The 15,864-nt window shown below is 42.4% G+C and overlaps 1 protein-coding gene and 1 long non-coding RNA gene across 2 annotated transcripts in view; one reads left to right on the top strand and one right to left on the bottom strand.

Moving 5' to 3' along the window:
• The window catches only part of LOC130293438 (uncharacterized), a 283,661-nt gene that overhangs the window by 74,879 nt on the left and 192,918 nt on the right, over positions 1-15,864 (bottom strand). The gene's annotated exons all lie outside the window — the stretch shown is intronic.
• On the top strand, positions 7,983-13,037 carry LOC130293440 (uncharacterized). The gene is made up of 3 exons (XR_008848216.1): positions 7,983-8,106; positions 8,290-8,479; positions 12,531-13,037. It is a non-coding gene; the product is annotated as an uncharacterized LOC130293440 (long non-coding RNA).

The raw sequence follows: 15,864 nt of genomic DNA, 5'->3' as shown, positions 1-15,864 counted from the left end.
ATCGCTGCAGACGTCCTTTAAGGAGAAACATTTGTCTACTTATTCTTTTATGTTTAATTTTGATGTCATGGTGTGGGATTTCTTGCTATGATGCAACTGAGAACGTTGTTTAGTTCTTTATAGTTTAACTCCTTGACCCATATTGAAAATATACTACATGGGTGGCTGTTAGTAGCAGCACTGTGACATATATATTCGGCATAAGTTGTGTACCCGCATAATCAATTCCAGGACTGTGACCGCAAATCTCCGGTCCTAGAAGTTAACCCTGTCATGGTTGAGATCAAGCTCTATCTCAGCATTGTACAAGCAGGGCCGGCCTTAGGTGTTCAGGCGCCCTGCACCTCTCATTACCCCCATAACCCCCCCTCTGCACCTCTCATCACCCCCTGCACCTCTCATTACCCCCATAACCCCCCTGCACCTTTCATCACCCCCATAACCCCCCCTGCACCTCTCATTACCCCCATAACCCCCCCTGCACCTTTCATCACCCCCCCTGCGCCTTTCATCACCCCCCTGCACCTCTCATCACCCCCCTCCTGCACCTTTCATCACCCCCCTGCACCTTTCATCACCCCCCTGCACCTTTCATCACCCCACCTGCACCTTTCATCACCCCACCTGCACCTCTCATCACCCCCCCTGCACCTTTCATCACCCTCATAACCCCCCCTGCACCTCTCATCACCCCCCCTGCACCTCTCATCACCCCCCCCCTTACACCTCTCATCACCCTCCCTTGCACCTCTCATCACCCCCCCTGCACCTCTCATCACCCCCCCCTTGCACCTCTCATCACCCCCCCTTGCACCTCTCATCACCCCCCCTTGGACCTCTCATCACCCCCCCTTGCACCTCTCATCACCCCCCCTTGCACCTCTCATCACCCCCCTTGCACCTCTCATCACCCCCCCTTGCACCTCTCATCACCCTCCCCTTGCACCTCTCATCACCCCCCCTTTGCACCTCTCATCACCCCCCCTTGCACCTCTCATCACCCCCCCCTTGCACCTCTCATCACTCCCACCCCCTTGCACTTCTCATCACCCCCCCTTGCACCTCTCATCACACACCCCCTCTTGCACCTCTTATCACCCCCCCTTGCACCTCTCATCACCCCCCCCCTTGCACTTCTCATCACCCCCCCTTGCACCTCTCATCACCCCCCCCTTGCACCTCTCATCACACCCCCCCTCTTGCACCTCTTATAACCCCCTCCCTTGCACCTCTCATCACCCCCCCTCTTGCACCTCTTATCACCCCCCCCTGCACCTCTTATCACCCCAACCCCCACCCCCCGCAAGTTTACTTACCCTGCCGGGTATCGATGCATCGGCGTGAGGCGAAGATTGGAAACGGGCGCCAGTATAGAGTAAAATGCTGGGGCTGGTGTATCCATGGTAACAGCCCAGGACCTAACAAAACGTCACTGTGTTATTTCTTAGAAATGCCTTTTAGGGACTAAATGGATGGAGGCTTCTGTATATTTCTATTTGCTGACAAAACCTTATTCATCAAAAAATGTGTGAAATGTTGAAGTCTTTATATAACTTGGGAGTTATGGAGATAGTAAAGTTCATTGTGCTATTTACACTTCTCCCATTAATGTCCATTAAGGCTGTATATGGCTTCCTGGTTACCTCTAGGGCCCACAAACAGACCAGATGGAATCGGGATGCCCCCAATCTCAAAGGTGGGGCCTGAAGTTATCAGATATTCATGGAATTTTCTGGACATTACTGCCCCAGATATCAACATCTATTTAATACCATAATGACTGTGGGGGACATTTCCACAACATGTCCGCCTGTAACAGCACCAATGGCCGATGTAGACAGAGAATCAGTGTTTCCCACATTCATTATGCACCTTTCCACTAGTGCATATGCTATTTACACTGTGCGTGCCAGAGGGAGTTTTTAGTAAAAAAAAAAAAAAATAGTGGGTATGGTTTCACCAGAGTTTGTTTTGGGGCTTTGTGACTTTTAAAAAGTCACACAAAATTGCAAAAAACACAAAGCTATGCCTGACCACCCATATCTAACTGTGCAATGCTAAACAACAAAGAGAATCTGCGACTTTTGGTTTAAATAGCAACTTTATTTATTGATGACTATTGCATATGTTTGTGACTTTAGGTTTAACTAGCTGAGAACCAAGCTTTGCCCGATCTTTCTACCTACCTACCTTTGTGGAAGAAGAAAACCAACAATGATGCTCTTGTCCTCATATCTCGTCTTCATATCCCATCCTCATATCCCATCCTCATATCCTGACTTCATATCCTGTCCTCATTAGTGTTGCTCGCGAATATTCGCAGTTCGAATTTTATTCGCGAATATCGTATATTCGCGAATTCTCGAATATTCGCGAATATAGCGCTATATATTCGTAATTACGAATATTCATTTTTTTGTTTTTTTTCCCACAGTACACATCACAGTGATCATCCCTCTCTGCTTCCAGCTTATGTGGTGTAAGAATGCTCTAATACTACTGTGTAAGACTGGTGTGCGAATTTTCGCATATGCGAATATTTGCATATGCTAATTTTTGTATATGCTAATTTTCGCATGCGTGGATATTCGCATGTGCGAATATTCGCATATACGAAAATAAGTCTATTATGAATATGCGAATATTCGCGAATATTCGTCCATATATTCGCGAATATTCGCGAATTCGAATATGGCCTATGCCGCTCAACACTAGTCCTCATATCCCGTCCTAATATCTCGTCCTCATATCTCATCCTCATATCTCATCCTCATTTCTCATCCTCATATCCCGTCCCCATATCTCGTCCTCATATCTAGTGTTGAGCGGCATAGGCCATATTCGAATTCGCGAATATTCGCGAATATATGGACGAATATTCGTCATATAGTCCCTAAATTCGCATATATTGTAATATTCGCGTTTTATTTTCGCATATACAGAAAGAAATTCGCGTATGCGAAAATAAACAAATACCAAAACTACCGCAAGGAAAAATCGCATATGCGAAAAGTAGCATGCAAAAAAATGTTCGCATATGTGAAAATGTGTATGTTTAAATGTTCGCATAAGCGAAAATGTGCACGCCGGTCTCACACAGTAGTATTAGAGCCTTCTTTACACCACACAAGCTGGAAGCAGAGAGGGATGATCACTGTGATGTGTACAGTGATTGAAAAATATATATATATTCGTAATTACGAATATATAGTGCTATATTCGCGAATATTAGCGAATTCGCGAATATGCGATATTCGCAAATAAAATTCGCATTGCGAATATTCGCGAGCAACACTACTCATATCCTGTCCTCATATCTCAACCTCATATCTTGTCCTCATATCTCGACCTCATATCTCATCCTCATATCCTGTCCTCATATCCTGTCCTCATGTCCCAAACTCAGATCACACCCTCATATCTCTTCCTCATATCTTGTCCTCATATCTCGTCCTCAAATCCCTTCCTCATATCTCGACCTCATATTTCGTCCTCATATCCCGACCTCATATCTCGTCCTCATATCCAGTCCTCATATCTCGTCCTCATATCTCATCCTCATATCTCGTCCTCATATCCCGTCCTCATATCTCGTCCTCATATCTCAACCTCATATCTCATCCTCATATCCTGTCCTCATATCTCGACCTCATATCTTGTCCTCATATCTCGACCTCATATCTCATCCTCATATCCCGTCCTCATATCCCGTCCTCATGTCCCGATCTCAAATCACACCCTCATATCTCTTCCTCATATCTCGTCCTCAAATCCCGTCCTCATATCCTGTCCTCATATCCCGTCCTCATATCCCGTCCTCATATCTCGACCTCATATCTCGTCCTCATATCCCGACCTCATATCTTGTCTTTATATCCCGTCCTCATTAGTGTTGCTCGCGAATATTCGCAATTCGAATATTATTCGCGAATTCGCGAATTTCGCGAATATAGCGCTATATATTCGTAATTACGAATATTCGTTTTTTTTTTTTTTTTTTTTCTTCACAGTACACATCACAGTGATCATCCCTCTCTGCTTCCAGCTTGTGTGGTGTAAAGAAGGCTGTAATACTACTGTGTGAGACTGGCGCGCGAAAATTCGCATATGCGCAAATTAGCATTTGTTAATATTCGCATATGCGAATTTTCGCATGTACTAATTTTGAATACGCTAATATTCACATATGTTGATTTTCGCATATGCGAAAATAAAACGAGAATATAATGAATATGCGAATATTCGCGAATGTATGACGAATATTCGTCCATATATTCGCGAATATTCGCGAATTCGAATATGGCCTATGCCGCTCAACACTAGTCCTCATATCTCGTCCTCATATCTCGACCTCATATCTTGTCCTCATGTCCCGACCTCAAATCACTCCCTCATATCTTGTCCTCATATCCCGTCCTCATGTCCTGACCTCAAATCACTCCCTCATATTTCCCCCTCATATCTCCTCCTCACATCTTGTCCTCATATCCCCAACTCATATACTGACCTCATATCCATCATCACATCCCATCTTCATTATACGCCGTGTGAACAAACGTGGTAAATGATTCACCTGCAACTTCTTTCTGTTGGTTTGGTCACATGTTTCACTGATTAGAGCCATTGGTGCTGTTGCGGTTTCCAAACTTGAGTTTGGGGCTTTAAAGGGGTACTCCAGTGGAAAACAATTTTTTTTTTTAAATCGACTGGTGCCAGAAAATTTAAAAGATTAGTAAATTACTTCTTTTTAAAAAGCTTAAAGGGGTACTCCCACCCTAGACATCTTATCCCCTATCCAAAGGATAGGGGATAAGATGTCTGATCTCGGGGGTTCCGCCACTGGGGACCCCCGCAGTATTGCATGCGGCACCCACCTGTTTTTTGTCCGGAAGCGCTGGAGGGTCTGAGTCGCAACTACGGGAACGGAAGTCCGTGACGTCAGGACTCCGCCCCCTTGTGACGTCACGCCCGTCCCCTCAATGCAAGTCTATGGGAGGGGACAAACTATACAACTTCCTCTGGAGCATACAGCAGCTGATAAGTACTGGAAGGATTACAATTTTTAAATTGAAGTCATTTACAAATCTGTTTAACTTTGTGGCACAAGTTGATTTTTTTTAAAAAAATTCCACCGGAGCACCCCTTTAACACCATTTCCAGTTTCCAAAGCCTCCTTTCCGTGGTCACTTTCCATAAAACTGTCAAGTTTGGAATTTATAACTAGTGTTGCTCGCGAATATTCGCAATTCGAATATTATTCGCGAATATCGCATATTCGCGAATTTCGCGAATTTCGCGAATATAGCGCTATATATTCGTAATTACGAATATTCGTTTTTTTTTTTTTTTCTTCACAGTACACATCACAGTGATCATCCCTCTCTGCTTCCAGCTTGTGTGGTGTAAAGAAGGCTGTAATATTACTGTGTGAGACTGGCGTGTGAAAATTCGCATATACGAAAATTATGCTACTTTTCGCATATGCGAATTTACGCGCGTGTTAATTTTGTATATCCCAATATTCACATATGTTAATTTCCGCATATGCGAATATTCGCGTATGCGAAAATAAAACGAGAAATATACCGAATATGCGAATATTCGCGAATATATGACGAATATTCGTCCATATATTCGCGAATATTCGCGAATTCGAATATGGCCTATGCCGCTCAACACTATTTATAACATGTCGTACGGTAAATCCTGTCCAGCTGATAGACACTCAAAGTGCGCAGAATATGTAAACACCACAAATACAGTAATACATCTTTCCCTGTGTCTTTACAGGGTTAATCGGAGATCCTGTTTTGTTGTCTGTGGCCTTTGTGTGATATTCTGGATTATACCTTTATTTTTTCCACGTGCTGAATTTTGTCAGCAGGTGATGTCACCCAAAATGTTGTCTTATTACCGTATGATGTCATACTGCATGACATGACACCTATGTTCGCACGTATATGCTGTGGATGTATATGGCATTTATGCTGTACTAGCTTTTGCCCACGGCTTCGCTCGCGTTAAATTTGGGGTAACAGATTAACTTTTTACGATCCTATAGTAATGAGGCCGCTCTGGGTAAAGTTTACGGGCATCCAAACAACCTGAATTATTTCAACTTTGATCGCCGCGTCTAAAGAGTTAATGACGGACATCTGCCGGAACGGCGATGTCCGGCATTAGCGACGGGTCCTGGCTGCTGATAGCAGCCGGGACCGTGCGGGTATGATGCGAGCTCAGCTCCGGAGCTCGCTTCATAACCCTCCCGTGCGGCAGCGCAGGGTATAATCGGCGTTCTGCGGCAAGGGGTTAATTCATACGAACTTTGAACCTCCGTTTCACCTCTTCAGGGGTGGAATTTTAAAAAACGTTAAAACACGTGTTTCTTTATCTCTAATTGTTAGCCTAAAAATTACGTTTCATGCTTCTAGCTTCAAAAGTGACTTCCATACAAACTTTCAACCCCTTTTTCACCCCCTTATGGGTTGAATTGCAAAATATCCTTTCTTATTCCTCGTCTACGTTAGTGTTGCTGGCGAATATTCGCAATGCGAATTTTATTCGCGAATATTGCATATTCGCGAATTCGCGAATATAGCACTATATATTCGTAATCACGAATATTCGTTTTTTTTTCTTCACAGTACACATCACAGCTTGTGTGTTGTACAGAAGACTCTAATACTACTGTATGAGACTGGCATGCAAATTTTTCGCTTGTGCTAATTTTCGCATATGCACATTTTCGCATATGCACATTTTCGCATAAGCGAATTTTCTCATATGCAAAAATAAAACACGAATATTACGAATATGCGAATTTACCAAATATATGACAAATATTCGTCCATATATTTGCGAAATATCGCGAATTCGAATATGGCCTATGCCGCTAAACACTAGTCTACGTCTTAAAAACAACACCTGTGAAAAAAATTCAGCTTTCTAGGTCCAAGGGTTTAGGCGGGGCGTTAATGAGTCAGTGAGTCAGGCCTTCTCTACATAAATATATATATATATATTTATATATATATATATATATATATATATATATATATATATATATATAGATACAAAACATAAAGGATGACCGCAGCACTCAATAGTAGTGAAAAGATCAAAAAAGTGGCTTTATTCCAAAAGCAAACAGCAGCGACGTTTCGGTGTTCTCACAACACCATTCTCACCATTGTGAGAACACCGAAACGTCGCTGCTGTTTGCTTTTGGAATAAAGCCACTTTTTTGATCTTTTCACTACTATTGAGTGCTGCGGTCATCCTTTATGTTTTGTATGAATTGGACCCAAGACCAGGGCCCCCAGACTGCTTGCACCATATCCATTTTTTCGGAAGTGCTGCCTACCACCTCAAGTTCTATATATATATATAGATAGATAGATAGATATGGATAGATAGATAGATAACAGTGGTCCACAAACTGTGGACCTCCATCTGTTGCAAAACGACAACTCCCAGAATGCCCGGACAGCCAACGGCTGTCCGGGCATGCTGGGAGTTGTCGTTTTGCAACAGCTGGAGGTCCACAGTTTGAAGACCACTGCTGCATAATATCAATAAAAATAGTTAAACATAGCATAAAATCCATAGTGTGAACATACTCTACTAATATAATTCGAATATAATTCTAATACTATAATTTTTTCTTGGTTTATTTAGAGTTTTTGGAACCAACAGTATGCAGCACTTGTGGTCCGTATTCTGCATGAATTCTGCATGGTGTCTCGTATATTCTGCATAGTAATCCTGATCAGAATGTATTCTATTATTATTTGTTTCCCTATGTCTTCAGTCACTGATATATAAGGAATTGTCCAAAAAAAAATATCGCAGAAGACGGAGGTGAATGATGAAATAAAAGGCAGGAGTACAGTGGGGGGGGGGGGGGGGGGGTAAACTTTCTTATTTTCCAGCTCTCTCTCTCTCTCTCCCTCCTCCTCCTTCTCTCAACGTCTGTAAAATGGCTTTCATACACTCAAGGCGCCAAATCATTTGACCCAGGTTATCCCGAGAGCCAGGGGTCTTTTCTGCTCGACTGACTAGACTGGAGCCAAATGCTCCCCTCCCATTCTTTGGCTGTCAATCCAGGTAATAATCAAAAGGTCTTATCTGTAACCTATTAAGGAATCATTCTGGTTGTCTAGGCTCCAAGACCACGCTGCCGGAGCATTCATGCATTTAACCTGCACAGAGGGAAGAGACAGTAGCTGTTAACACCGTCCTCCCTTCCTCCCCCCCCCCCCCCCCCCCCCCCCCCTTCCTTCTCTACAGCTCGCTCCTCAGTCTCCGGCCCCATCCTAAAAAAACTTCATGTCTGATCTCCAGAAGCAAAATAATAATCTATGGATTGTGTTGGATGATGAAGCAGATCGGAGAAGGACACAGGCCTCTGTGCTACAACACCTTGCAACGGGTGTCAACGTACTCTATGCAGCACTCGGTGGGATCGAAAATGAAAGGGGTATTCCAGGAATTTTTTTTTATTTGACCATGCTACAGGGGCTGTAAAGTTAGTGTAGTTCATAATATAGTGTCTGTACCTGTGTGTGACGGTTTTCTCACAATTCTTCTGTGATTTTCCCTCCAATATTTATTTTTAACAGCATACAAAATGACTGTTGTGTCAGATTTTTCCCAGGTTGCAATGGGGCCAAGATTGCTTGGTGGGAGAGAGATCAATCTGCAACTAATACAACAGCTGTAGGTACCCTGATTGAAAACCACAGGTCTTTTGAATGGATGCAGCTCATTTATGTTTCAATGGGTGGGGTGGCTGATGTGTGGGAGGGAGGAAAATGGAATTGTGGGATTTGTAGTAAAAAAAAAAAAAGAAAAGTCAAACAGGAAATACCAGTTCACAAAAAGCTAGCCACAGTGTTATGGTAATCTCACAACATAGCCATTTAGCCCCAAGACAAGTGCAGATCCTTCCTAAGCATGTCCATCACTGTCTGCCAGGTACATACTAGAATCACCTTATGGTGGATAATCCCTTTAAAGAGTAGTGTTGGGCGCGAATATTCGCATTTCAAATTTTTATTGCGAATATTGCACATTCGTGAATATTGCAAATATATTCGCTATATATTCAAAATTAAGAATATTCACTTTTTCCCACATATGCGCATATTCCTTCTTTTCACTATTAAAGAGTACCTCTCATTAACTTGATAAATTTTATAATCCTTCCAGTTCACTGCCCTTATCATGATAAACCACCATTTGCCTTTATTTTGATTATTTTTTAGTTTTTCTACCTTGATATTGCTCTGTATTTTCTGCTCAGCCTCAGATTCAGGTTCACAGACTGGGAAGGGGGCGTTCCCCAGCAGGCGTGACATCATCTGAAGCCATACAGGGGAGAACTTCCTCACTCACTCTGCAACCAACAGCAAACGGCAGTTAAGTGTGAGATGAGCTATGATTGGATGCACACACACCCCTCATTACTCCAGACTGCATTTCCTGTGTTTGGACTTCTGTTAGGCCACCAGGAGTCCAAAGTCTGTGCAAAAGATGGGGGGGGGGGGGGAATGTTCTCTGGACAAGTAGGGAGACACCTAGTGGCAGCTTTTTTAAACACAAATAAAACATAGAAAACTTCTTTTTTTTTTAAGCAAAGAACATTAGAAATATTTTTTATTCACCATAAGGAGTGCAATAGCAAAAATTTGTTTTAATGAGAGTGCCCATTTAAGTAGACTTATCGGTAAAGCATGTTACTGGATTGAATTAATAATATGTAATTTGCAAGCAATCGAGTCACGCTGAATTTCTGAAGTCCCTTAGAGCTGTTGTCATCCAACCCAGTTCTGAAGGCCCATCAACATTTCAGGGAAAGGGAAAATGTCAAACCCTGATGGTTGGTGGACCTTAAGGAATGGGTTGGGACCCCTGTCTTAGATGTATTGCTGTCTTAGTAGTGTAAATAAGCCTAAAACTTCGCACACTAATGGTATATTACAATAATTGAATTAGCTTCACCAAATACGGTCATGTCCCTGTACATGTGCCTGCCTTCAGAAAAGCTCCTATAGCCTATGTGCACAACCTGTGGCCCTCCAGCAGGGCCAGATAAAGAAATTGTAGAACCCTTTACTGCAACAGACCCATCTGTCCCCTCCTCCAGACTCCTCCTCCCCCAGACCTCTCAGTCTTCTCCAGACCCCTCTGTCCCCCACACCTTATGTCCCCCAGAACCCTCTGTCCTCCCCAGACTCTTCTGTTCCCCATACCCCTCTGGCCAGCTCAGACCCTTCTGTCCTCTCCAGACTCCTCAAGAACTCTCTATACTCCCCAGACTCCAATGTCCTCCCCCAGGATCCCTCTGTCCTCTTCATACCCCTCTGTCCCCCAGACTCCTTTATCCCAGAGACCCCTCTGTCCTCCCCCAGACCCATCTGTCCTCTCTATTCCCCTTTGTCTCCCAGACCTCTCAGTCCTCCCTAGACTCCTCTGTCCTCCCACAGACCCCTCTGTCCCACAAGACCCCTGTTCATCACAGAATCCTCTGTCATCTCCAGACCTCTCTTTCCTCCCCAGACCCCTCTGTCCTTCCACAGACTCCTCTGTCCTCCCCAGACTCCTCGGTCCTCCTCCTTCCCCAGACCTCTCTGTCCTTCCCAGACCACTCTGTCCCCCAGACCCTTGTCCTCCCCGGGCTCCTTATTCCTGATCATCTCCAGAACCCTCTGTCCTCCCCCAGACCCTTATGTCCTTTTCAGATCCCTCTGTCCTCTTCAGATCCCTCTGTTCTCCCCAGACTCCACTGTCCTTACCCAAACCCCTCTGTCCTCCCCAAACTTTTTTGTCCTTCCTAAGATCCCTATGTCTCCCAGACCACTGTCCTCCCAGACTCCTCTGTCATCTTTAGATCCCTTCGTCCTCCCTAGACCCCCTATGTCCCCCCTACCCCCAGTGCAAGATCTGATGCCATTCTAGCCACAACCAAAAAAAGTTCCAGCCGCAAAACCCCAGCAGCTGGCAGATGATAAAAAAAAAATAGTTGTAGTGGAGACACACTGTATGGAAAACATTGTTATAGGGGGTCATAGAATCATATATTTTTTCCCATTTTGCATATTTTATGGAAACATGAAAAGGATGTCATTACAAAGTACAATTGGTCCCGCAAAAAATAAGCTTTCACATGGGTCTGTAAATTGAAAAATAAAGTGAAGAGTTATGGCTATTAAAAGAAGAAGAGGGGAAAAAAATGGGAATGCAAAAAACAAAAATGGGCCAAAATGGTCTGTGTCATGAAGGGGTTAAAGCGCACCTATAATGTCACAGAAAAAATAATGCTTCTTTATGTTACTCAGTAAGTCATGCAGATGATTTACGTCTTATGTGTTTTCTGCTACTTACTCATTCTGACATCCATTGCTCAGGAAGGGGTGTGTCTGAGGTAAACACTGAGCCCGCCCTCACTCACCATGCATTCACTTCCTCCCTTAGCCTGCTGTGCTGTGCTGGGTCTCTTCATCCAATCACTGCAGGCTGCATTGCAACCTTCTCCTCTCTACTTTTATGCAGCAGAATTATAGGACAGGAGTGAGCACTGAGGAGTACTAGTCCCACCCCTTCACTTCCTGGACTTTGTCCAAGCTGTCCTGCCTTCAGCTTAAACAAAGCCTTACATGATTACTTTCTAGATTGTACTCCTACTTGTCTTTTTTTTATTAGCCATCATTTCTGAAAAATAATATATTTTTTTAATAAAGTGTATTAGAAAGGTTAATGTTTTGCCAAGATGTACAACATATAAAAGGTCTTTGATTCTGACAGTGCCCATTTAATGTTCTATAGCTCATTGGTGTAATTTTAACAAGTCTTAATATAGCTAGACAGCGGAAGGAGCCCAAGCAACAGGCGGCAGGTAACGTTGCTCATTCCAGTGGAGACGGCGTGCCATCATTTCACATAAAGAAGAAGCACTTCCCAGGGGTACAGACAGGCGGCACCGAAATGTAATACGTGGAATAAATCCTATTTCACTAGATCTCTACTTTAAATATCCAGGTCTAAGTGGTTGCAGCGTCACTTATTGTTGACTTTTAATACTGCCTTGTGATGATGAAAAATACAGTTCAATGACACCGAATGACCCTTTGCGGAGCTGGAATGCTCTTGATTGTGACACACAGTCTGTGTTTAGAGCTTAGGTCTCCGTGTGTTATGCTTGGCACCGCTGACATCTGATTAATGAGCCTTTTTAGGGGGTTCACTAACATGTTAGCCAGGTTTGTTTATTCTCCAGCCCGTAGAGCAAACACTTAAGAGTTAAGGCCTAGATGTAAATACATAACCATGAAATTTATGCAGATATAAAATATAAGCATATTCATTACAGTAAAATTACAAGGTCTGGCGTAAGTTGAAAAAACAAATTTATGGGTTCATTAAATAGCTAGAAGTATATTGCCTTGGCTTGCCAGGGGTATCGTAGACGGCAGATTTGTCAGACTGTCAGTGAGCAATGAATGTTTAAAATCTCTTCCTTTTTTTTAAAGAGGGAGAAGAAAAAAAGAGAAAAAAAAGGGCAGAACACGAATTAACTGGACCTGGTTTTCATTTCCTCTTCAACGCAGTTTAATTTTCCATTGAGAAAAAGAATTTTGATTGTTGTTTTCAGCTCGGTCTGTAACAATTGCCTTATAGTCAGACATTGGAACAATTAGGAGAATTAATGACTAATGAAGAGGGATTCTGAAGCAATATGGAGATACATCAAAGCCGGCTAACCCGAAAGAAATACCTTAAAAACTACCGGAAAAATAGCGCAACATCCTCTGTAAAGATATAAAAATGAATCAGCGCAGATATTTGAACCTAAGACAACAGGATGAGAAAAAGTCGAGACTTGCTATCGGAGTGTCCATAGACGTCTTTAGCGCCCCGCAACAGATGATCATTTTTGCCAACATTTATGTGTTTTAGTTAACATTTACATATAGATAAAATGGATTTCAGAAAGCTGCCTAATTCTTAGACAGCGTCAACTAGAACATCTGAGAATTTATCTGAGAACATATTTATCACAGTGGCTCAGGATGTTTGATAAATTTGGTGCATTCTTTTTACTGAGGTCTGTACTTGTATTTATGGGATCTTTTTAGAAGTCTTTGTTTCCAAAATAATAATAAAAAATATTGAAACTGACAAAAGATGAATGAATGAATAAATAAATAAATAAATGTGGTGAATTTGTAATCACTTTTGTCTATCTTTACGCTATCTATCAGCCGGCTTAGTTTATGCCAGAAGATTAATCCACATTTTGGCATTTTAAAGGGGTACTCCGCCCCTAGACATCTTATCCCCTATCCAAAGGAAGGGGATAAGATGTCAGATCGCCGGGGTCCCCCGCAATATAGCAAGCAGCACCCACCTGTAACTGCTTCCGGAAGCACTGGAGGTTCTCTGGCTAATTCCTCCCGACCACGGGGACGGAAGATCGTGACGTCATGACTCCGCCCTGTGTGATGTCACGCTCCGCCCCCTCAATGCAAGTCTATGGGAGGGGGCGTGACGGCCGCAGCAAGTCCATCCTGCTTTGCGGCATGCTCTGGTGAAAACCAGCGGCTCCTTAGACTCCGCTCCATGGTGCGGCTCACGTCATCGTCCACACAGGTACAGCGGATCCACACCACCAGCCGCTACACCATTGATCTATCTGAAGGTATTTAGTAAGACTGTTCCATTCTACCTACTGTTATATATATGTGGCTTCTTTTCCAGTTTGTTATCCTATCTCATGTTATCCTATGGTATTTCCCCCTCCTGTGGTTTATGTCATCTAATCTATGTGCTTTGCATGTGCTTTTTGTGTGCTTTGCTTGGTTTGCTTTCTTTGTTTTTCCTTATCATTATAGGAATAAGGACCACAGTTTGAGGATATTCATCAATCTTCAAGGGTCGGCCTGATGATAATTTACTGCTGGAAACTCACAATGTGAAAGAACATTACTAATATTGTGTGGTGTATAGTCCAGTTTGAGGATATTTATCAATCTGCAAGGGTCGGCCTGATGATAATTTACTGCTGGAAACTCGCAATGTGAAAGAACATTACTAATATTGTGTGGTGTATAGTCCTGTTCTTGCCTGCTATGTGCTATTTATGTGCTTGATTTGCTATGTCTCTATAGAATAGAATAAGCTACCCCATTTTTGTATCTCCACTACACTACTGTTAGAAAACCCATGATGAACCGTAGTTCTATCTGATGTATGGGGAAATGTGTCGGGAGATGACTGACCCACAGGAGTATCTCTATATTGGAAACTCTTGATTCTAAATGCTTACTGATTTTATAGTGTTTATATGTAATTTTCTTATAAAGATTATATTTTAGCTATTTTTTGGTATTTGTTGTTATTGAGGAAGATGACACTGGCTTATTATCCCTCCAGCCCGCTCCCTCCTCTCTCCCATTGTAGTTGGCAGTAAGCGTACTTGTTATGTGGGTATTCCAGAATGTACAGTAGCACAAACTCCTACAAATGTAACCTTAAGAACAATACGCCTACTACAAGTTGGCTTAAGTGTGTAAACACAATGTTCAATGGAAGTGGCATAATATATATATTTTTTTTTATAAAACTTGTTCCACCGCTTTATGTGTTTTGTTTATTTCTCCTTTGGCTGACTATACAATACCTGCTTATTATAACAGATTAAAAACAAATAAATCATTGAAATCAATAGTTTCTGTCATTATCATCTATAATTTTATGGGCAAATTAAAAGTAGTTTTTATATGTATGCTTTTCATGTATCCTCCTCTCTACCAAAAGCAATAAAACGTTTCATTACACGCTATCATTGTAAGGCCCCTTTCACGCTACAAAATGACTCCGTTTTAAAGATCCATACGAAGTTCCATCTGAAAATCAGCTGTAAAACGGCAGTTACAAAATCCTATACGGCCGTTAGAAAATCCCATTATAGTCTATGGGATTTTTCTAATAGCCGTTTTATCCCGTTATAGCCCGTTATTAATAACGGACGTTATTTTGTGACGGAAGATATAGTGCATGCACTATTTCTCCCGTTACAATTTTCTGTCAAATAACACAACACAAGCACAAAGTGATCAGGTATTCCTTACACCCAGTGTCTCCACACCGGGGTGGCCTGGAAAGGCTGCATAAGCTGTCACTACTAAAGGTGGTACCACTGGTCCTGATCACCTTGACATCCAAACCTGGGGCTTTAACCAGTGGAAAGGCAACTACCCAGGATGTGGCCATATTCCCAAGTCTATAAATTGGTGATCACCTATAACTCACCTCTACAATCCCAACCAATGTAATTCCAACAGTGCACAGGTCCCGCTGATCTCTGGTATCATCTCAGCTATACAAGCATTCAGAAACTGTTTACACCCTTTCACTTTTTTCAAATCTTTTTTTGTTACCACTTTGGTCTAAAAGAAAAATGAAGATCAGATTTTCCTCCAACGTTCTGCACTGAATGCCCCATAATGGCAAAGTGAGAACAAAATGTTAGAAATCTTTGCTAATTTATTAGAAAAGGAAAAGATTTCAATATTACAGTGATAAAGCTATACAGAGCCTTTACTCAACACTAAGTTGAAGCCCCTTTGGCAGCTATTACAGCCTTCAAGTTAAATGGGCACTGTTAGTATCAAAATCTTGTTACACATCTTGTCAAAACATTAAAGAGTACCTGTCACCAAATAAACAGTTGTAAACTAACTCAGGCTATGTTCCCGAACTCCCCTCCAGCCCTTAAAGGGGTACTCCGGTGAAAACCTTTTTTCTTTTAAATCAACTGGTGGCAGAAAGTTAAACATATTTGTATATTACTTCTATTAAAAA

Source organism: Hyla sarda, chromosome 10 (genome assembly GCF_029499605.1).
Source record: "Hyla sarda isolate aHylSar1 chromosome 10, aHylSar1.hap1, whole genome shotgun sequence".
NCBI lineage: Eukaryota > Metazoa > Chordata > Amphibia > Anura > Hylidae > Hyla > Hyla sarda.
This window is presented reverse-complemented; position numbering and strand designations above follow the sequence as displayed.